This window comes from Impatiens glandulifera, chromosome 7 (genome assembly GCF_907164915.1).
Source record: "Impatiens glandulifera chromosome 7, dImpGla2.1, whole genome shotgun sequence".
Classification (NCBI taxonomy): Eukaryota; Viridiplantae; Streptophyta; class Magnoliopsida; order Ericales; family Balsaminaceae; genus Impatiens; species Impatiens glandulifera.
The window spans coordinates 7,231,767-7,238,815 of record NC_061868.1 but is presented as its reverse complement, the minus strand read 5'-3'; the positions used below and the strand labels follow the sequence as shown (position 1 = coordinate 7,238,815).

Genomic DNA, 7,049 nt, shown 5'->3' with positions numbered 1-7,049 from the left:
CATCGAAAATTTGATGGTCTTTGATAAAAAACATTTGACTGTCAAAGATCACTGTACCAAAAACTCCACACAATCTGTTTGTCAAACATTTAGAGATAATCTTATAAAATAATGTAACCAAACTAATTGGTTAGAAATTCTTTACGTCAAAAGCTCTTGTAAGGTGTCAGTAATTTAACTATCGGTGAAAGAAAAAATAGTATCACCAAGAGCATTTGCAACCCTTGGATGTAATATTATTACCGAGAGTCCAATGCTCTCGGTAATAATCTGAAATTATTGTCGAGAGCCTTTCTTTAGCTCTCGGTGATTTTGTTTTCCCGTCATACCCACTAATAATTGCACCGCCTTTGTTTCATGACACCGGTGGGCTAAAGTAGAGATACCAATACTCTCATTGGGTAGAGTGCCTGTTTGTATGAAAACCAGTCAACCAAAGTTAATTTTTTTTTAATTTTCTCAATAACCATTTTATAGTTCAATTTAGAAAAAAAATAGAAATTATTCTTTAAAACCGTCATTCATATGATTGATTACAGATGGGACATGGAATTCATAATTAATAAAGAAAGGATTTGAGATGAAACCAATAGATTGTATCTATTTTTTTTTTGTTGGTTACATTTATTTTCATCACATGAATAGCAGCATTAGCCAAAGATGTAGGTTTCATGGAAGTTTTTGGATTCAAAGTTTTTCTTAACATAAAAACAACCCATGCAGTCCCAATAGCATGTCCTTCTTCTTCAAGACCTTCACCTGTCCCCTTCCCAGCTTCTTCTCCATATCTACCAATCCCAATTATCACAAAAAGAACAATCACAATTGACAAATAAACAATCATATATCATCATCCTTACTCGTGGGTCACAAATTCTGTAGTTACAATGTAAGTGTTTGATGTTGACATTACATTCTTTCTAACTACTTCCATTCCATTGCATCACATTTTTTTCCTAATTAAGATCAATCAATAAAAAAAATCCAAATTAAATCATAAACATATAAGAATGAATGATTAAAATTACCCAAAATGAAGAAGACATACTAAATCCATCAAGGGAAGCTAGAACCATTTCTCCTAGCAAGAGACCAAAAACTTTCTTCCTTAATCTTGAATTAATGACTTTACTTGAAAAGAGCCCTAATACTTTCACAACACCGGTAAGAACACCAAACAATATTCTCTGTAATCTTAGTCACACTAGTAAAAAATGGCTTTTAACGACGACAAAAACTCTCGGTGAAAGCCTAATTGTCGTCGGTGATGGTTTTCACCGAGAGCGATAAATGCTCTCAGAAGGTGTTGTTAATTGAACTGTCAATAAAGAAAAAATAGTATCACCAAGAGCACTAATCACTCTCGGTGATAATATTATTACCGAGAGAAATAATCACTCTCGGTGATAATTAAATACTTTTACTGAGAGTATAGCCAGTGATCTCGGTGATAATAATAAATATCAATTTGCCTAAATGTGAAGAATGATGTTTCTACTTAAAATCACATCAAATGTATTATCTGGATAAGTCTTCTTGGTACAATCAACAACTTCAAATTCAACTGAACACTTCAGTCTAATTTCCCTATTGAGAGCAAAAGAAATCATAGCGAAGATAATACCAACTCCACATGGAAAGAAAGCTTACCAACTCTGCCTATACTAATAAAACTCTGGCCAAACACACGTTCATAGCGAATTATTCCACTGCATTTGTAGTGAATATTGTCCAGAAATTACTGGAACCCCTTATCATTCTCAAAATCAACTTTCTACAATACCAACAAATTTGCATCAAGAAAGAATATGAGCTAGGATTTACAAACATTGCATAAGCTAATTAATTGGTCAAACTAACAACAACAAAGTATTGGGAAAAAAGACAATTTGTTACCTGGTCCTGTTTTTAATTGTTTCACATAAGCTCCAATGCATTTACAGCTTATGAGCGACAATTAAAAAAAATCCCAAAATCATCTTGGAAATGACACTCTTTGAAGACCTATTACCCCATTGAATCGGGGGTAAGATTAATAGTTCATAGGTTTTCCTCAAACAACCCTTATAAAGACATATTGGTAGATAACAAACAGAGTTTTAAAATTGTAAAAAAAAGTTTCGAATGAAAGACATGTTCTTGCTTTCTCAATACCTTAAATGAGAAGAAGAAAATATAGACTATAATCAAGAGATAAATGAAGGTCAAGACAATTTGTAATTCCATTCAATTAATTTGATAAATTTCATAGATGGTATTACATCTTTTTTTTTCAAAAAGTGGACAAGAATTATAACAATTTATTATAAGCAAGCTCACTCAAAATAAGGATAACTATTAGCAGGAAGCATAGTACCTTTGTGTACTATCTTGGCTCCTAATAGTGAGTAAGATTGTTCTTCTGCTTATTGTCTCTAGATTTTTGGAAGCATGACTCTCTAAAGAAGATAAATTCACCAACCTTCAACCATTTGATCCATTCTTTCCACAAGATTCTCCACCTAAAATTGAGAGAATGACATGAACACTTAAACTGATATCCAATCAACAACTATGTATGTATGTATAGGCAAAATAAAAACATATTCACAAACCATGTACATGTAAATATACAAATGAAGAGGAGATTGTGAAATTGATAGAATTTTTTCTGCATTCTCGAATTTGGAAAAATTTATGACATTTTATGAGCAATTTAGCTAACTTGTTTATATACTTTATTTCGATATCTAACATATACATATATAACCAGTTTAAGAATACAATATGTGTTGGGATTTTTTGCCTAGAATATTCTTTTTGGGTATTTGTCCCACATAGGAAGTAAAAAGGAAAATGTAATTGACCTGGCCCTATAAATAAAGGGCTTGGGTGTTAGTTTTCTCTTGAACTATTCTGAGTATCTGTAATCCGTGTTAACGATTATAGTGAAATATTTTTCAGTGGCTCTGCCCGTGGATTAGTCAGCAATTTTGCTGGATACCACGTTAAATCGGGTGTCGTTTTCATTCTGTCTTTTACTATTATTATTATCATTGTTCTTTCATCCGTTATAACAAACTGGTATCAGAGCAGGGTTGTTCACATCTGCTCAGGCAAGAACGATAGTTGGATTTAAAAGTTTGAAAGCCGACCGGTTTACTGGGAGGAATAGTTTCAGTCTGTGGCAGATCAAGGTCCGGGCATTGTTGAAACAACACGGCCTATGGGCTCCCTTGATGAAGCCTGCACCTGTCCCACCACCTGCTGATATGAAGTCTTTGGAAGAAAAAGTACACTCAACATTGCTCTTGGCTTTGGCAGACGATATCATTACTGAGGTGGCTGAGGAGGAAACCGCTGCTGGTTTGTGGTCTAAGCCGGAGACTTTATACATGAAGAAGAGTTTAACCAACAAGTTGCTTTTGAAGGAACGTCTGTTCAGTCTGGGTATGCAAGAAGGTACACCTCTTAGAGACCATCTAGATCAATTAAATGCAATATTATTAGATCTGCGTAATATTGATATTAAGATAGATGATGAGGATGCTGTCTTGATTCTGTTAGTTTCTTTACCAATATCATATGAAAACTTTAGGGAGTCTTTCATTAGTGGTAAAGATTCATTGGCTTTAGAAGAAGTTAGATCTGCCCTTCACAGTAGAGAATTGCGACATAGCTGTAGTGGCACTGTTTCGGATAGTCAGGATGTTAGGCTAATTGCAAATAACCATCAGGGATATGGTAAACCGGGGAAAAAGAAGTTCCCCAAGAAACCAGACAGTAGGGGTTCGAAACCAACAGATGTGTGAAATTACTGTAAGGAAAAGGGACATTGGAAGAATGAATGTCCAAAGAAGAGACAAAGTCAACATGAGAAGGCATCAGGTACTGTTGCAGTTGCTGAAGATGGTACAAATTCCGAAGAGGATATGGCCTTAGTTGCTGATGGTCACACACATTACACTGATGTGTGGGTTCTGGATTCTGGAGCATCTTCTAAAAGGAGGGTTATTCTGAGTAGGAATGTTGTCTTTGATGAAAATTCCATGCTTAACCCAACTGTGAAGTTCACCATTCCGGTAGATTGTGGTGTCGAGAAACAGGTGGAGCAGGAAATGACTGAGGCTAGTTGTGAAGCATAGGAGAGTTTTTCTCAACCACTTTCAACGGTAGATTTTCCAGTTGCTCCATCATCATCTGTAGAACATCAAAATTTAGCTCTTAATCGCCCTAGAAGAGCTAATTTTGGTGTACCTCCTTCAATGTATGGCTCTGAGGACATGGTTGTCTATGCTTTACAGGTTGCAGGGGAAGTGGATCCTCATGAGCCATCCACCTACAAGGAAGCTGTTACGAGTACTGAGTCTGTCCAATGGCTTGCTGCCATGGGAGATGAGATGGCGTCACTTCAAAAGAATCAGACTTGGGAATTAGCTAGAATAACACCAGGGAGAAAGGTTGTCACTTGTAAATGGTTGTTCAAGAAGAATGAAGGGTTGTCACCAGTTGAGGGGGTCAAGTATAAAGCCAGGTTAGTTGCTAGAGGGTTCAATCAGAAAGAGGGAGTGGACTATAATGAGATATTCTCACCAGTAGTCAGACATACTTCCATCAGGGTGCTACTTGCTATATTTGCACATCAGGACCTGGAACTCGAACAACTAGACGTGAAGACAGCTTTCTTACATGGAGAGTTGGACGAAGAGATATACATGACTCAGCCATATGTTTTCTTATATGGACTGAAACAGTCCCCGAGGCAGTGGTATAAGCGGTTCGATAGCTACATGTTTAAGATTGGCTATTCAAGGAGTCCGTATGACAATTGTGTCTACTACAACAAGCTCAAAGATGGTTCCTTCATCTATTTGGTATTGTATGTAGATGATATGTTGCTAGCTGCTGAGAAGAAGTCTGACATTCAAAAGTTGAAGGGACTACTCAGTATAGAATTCGAAATGAAGGATTTAGGTGCTGCTAAGAAAATTCTGGGAATGGAGATCTACAGAGATGGAAGTCATAAGAAGTTATTCTTGTCACAGAACGAGTATATTCAGAAAGTTCTATCAAGGTTTGGAATGGCTACTGATAAGCCCATTGTTACTCTTAGTGCTTCAAATGCACATTTGTCTATAGCATTTGCACCTAAATCATCTCAGGAAAAGGAATACATGTCACATGATCCTTGTTAGATAAAATTAGACCGGTTAATAGAACTTAACACAAACAAACTTCCTATGCAACGAAACCGGCCAAGCAACGAAACCGGTCAAACAACTCAATAGGCCAAGTAACTCAACCGGTTAAAAAACTCAACCGATCAAGCAGTTAAACCGACCAGAAACATGACCAAACAAGAAAGTCAGGATCGGTCAAAACAGAAAGCCAGAATCACTAGACAGTCGGTGAATTAGAAACTAATGGAAAAACCGGAAGTGACCCGGTTAACATAAACAACCGCCCAGCACAAATAGATACTTCGGGTATCTGTTGAGAATGATACCGAAGGAACAGACTGAATATTACCATATTCATACAAGTCTGAGGACAGTCTGCAGACTGCAGAAAACCGTCCTACAAGATCTTTCTATTTAAGGATAAATTAGAAAGGCAATCTTCCAAGTACAGACAACTGTCCAACCGACAGTTGCCATATTAAGTAAAAGACAAACCTAGCCGGTTTGACCTACACACTGGAAGATTAGACCGCCAAGTCGATGACCGGTTATGTATTCACGCTTAGGGGTTCTATTGTGAGTTGAAAGGCTACTCTGCAGACGACAGTAACCTTGTCTACTACAGAGGCAGAATATATATCCTTGACAGAAGCTGCTAAGGAGGGAATCTGGTTGAAAGGATTGGTTAGTGACTTGAGTCTACACCACGATCAGGCTTCAGTGTACTGCAGCAGTTTGAGTGCAATATGCTTAACCAAGGATCAAGTTCACCATGAAAGAACAAAACACATTGATGTGAGGTACCATTTTCTGAGAAGTGAGAAGAGGATCAAGGTAAACAAAGTGGGGACTGCAGACAATCCAGCTGATATGTTTACCAAGCCGGTTCCGCAGAGCAAGTTTCAACACTGTTTGAACTTGCTTAATGTTAGAAGCTGTTGATTTCCCTTGAAGGGGCAAGGCCTGAGGCAGAGCAGGTCACATCTGGGCATTCAGTGTAATGCATCTGTTTTGTTTATCTGGGCATTCAGTATAATGCATCTGTTTTGTTTATCTGGGCATTTAGTGTAATGAATCTGTTTTGTTTATCTGGGCATTCAGTGTAATGCATCTGTTTTGTTTATCTGGGCATTTAGTGTAATGCATCTGGCACATCTAGTATTTAAAGTACATCTGGTGCATCTGGCTATCTAGGAAAATATTCAAGTCAAGGTGGAGATTTGTTGGGCTTTTTTGCCTAGAATATTCTTTTTGGGTATTTGTCCCACATAGGAAGTAAAAAGGAAAATGTAATTGACCTGGCCCTATAAATAAAGGGGCTTGGGTGTTAGTTTTCTCTTGAACTATTTTGAGTATCTGTAATCCGTGTTAACGATTATAGTGAAATATTTTTCAGTGGCTCTGCCCGTGGATTAGTCAGCAATTTTGCAGGATATCACGTTAAATCGGGTGTCGTTTTCATTCTGTCTTTTACTATTATTATTATCATTGTTCTTGCATCCGTTATAACAATATCCATAGATTCAGTGGGAGTATTCAAATTCGAGAGGAAGAAGTGAGGAAGAAAGAAGAGAGAGGAAAAAGAAAGAGGAGGTCGCGAAATTAGGCAAAATAAGAATACTTTTACCGAGGGCGTTGTTGGGTGCTCTTGATAATAATAATTATCACCGAGAGGCTCTCGATAATATTAACAACTATCACTGAGGGCAACCCTTTGTGCTCGGTCATATTAATATTCCCTAGAGCATTCTTTTGCTCTTGACGACAATTCTCAATAATTGTACATATTTTACTAGTGTCACCCTCTTCGCCCTTAAAAAGAACTTTACCAATCAGACAAAAAAAGCTGAATCTTTGTATATAACATCAAACAAACAAACATACCTACAT

At 37.1% G+C, this 7,049-nt stretch overlaps 1 pseudogene; it reads right to left on the bottom strand.

Annotated features, from left to right (window-relative positions):
- Window positions 1-1,472: 1,472 nt before the first annotated feature.
- On the bottom strand, window positions 1,473-3,313 carry LOC124946256 (annotated as a pseudogene).
- Between the last annotated feature and the right edge of the window lie 3,736 nt (window positions 3,314-7,049).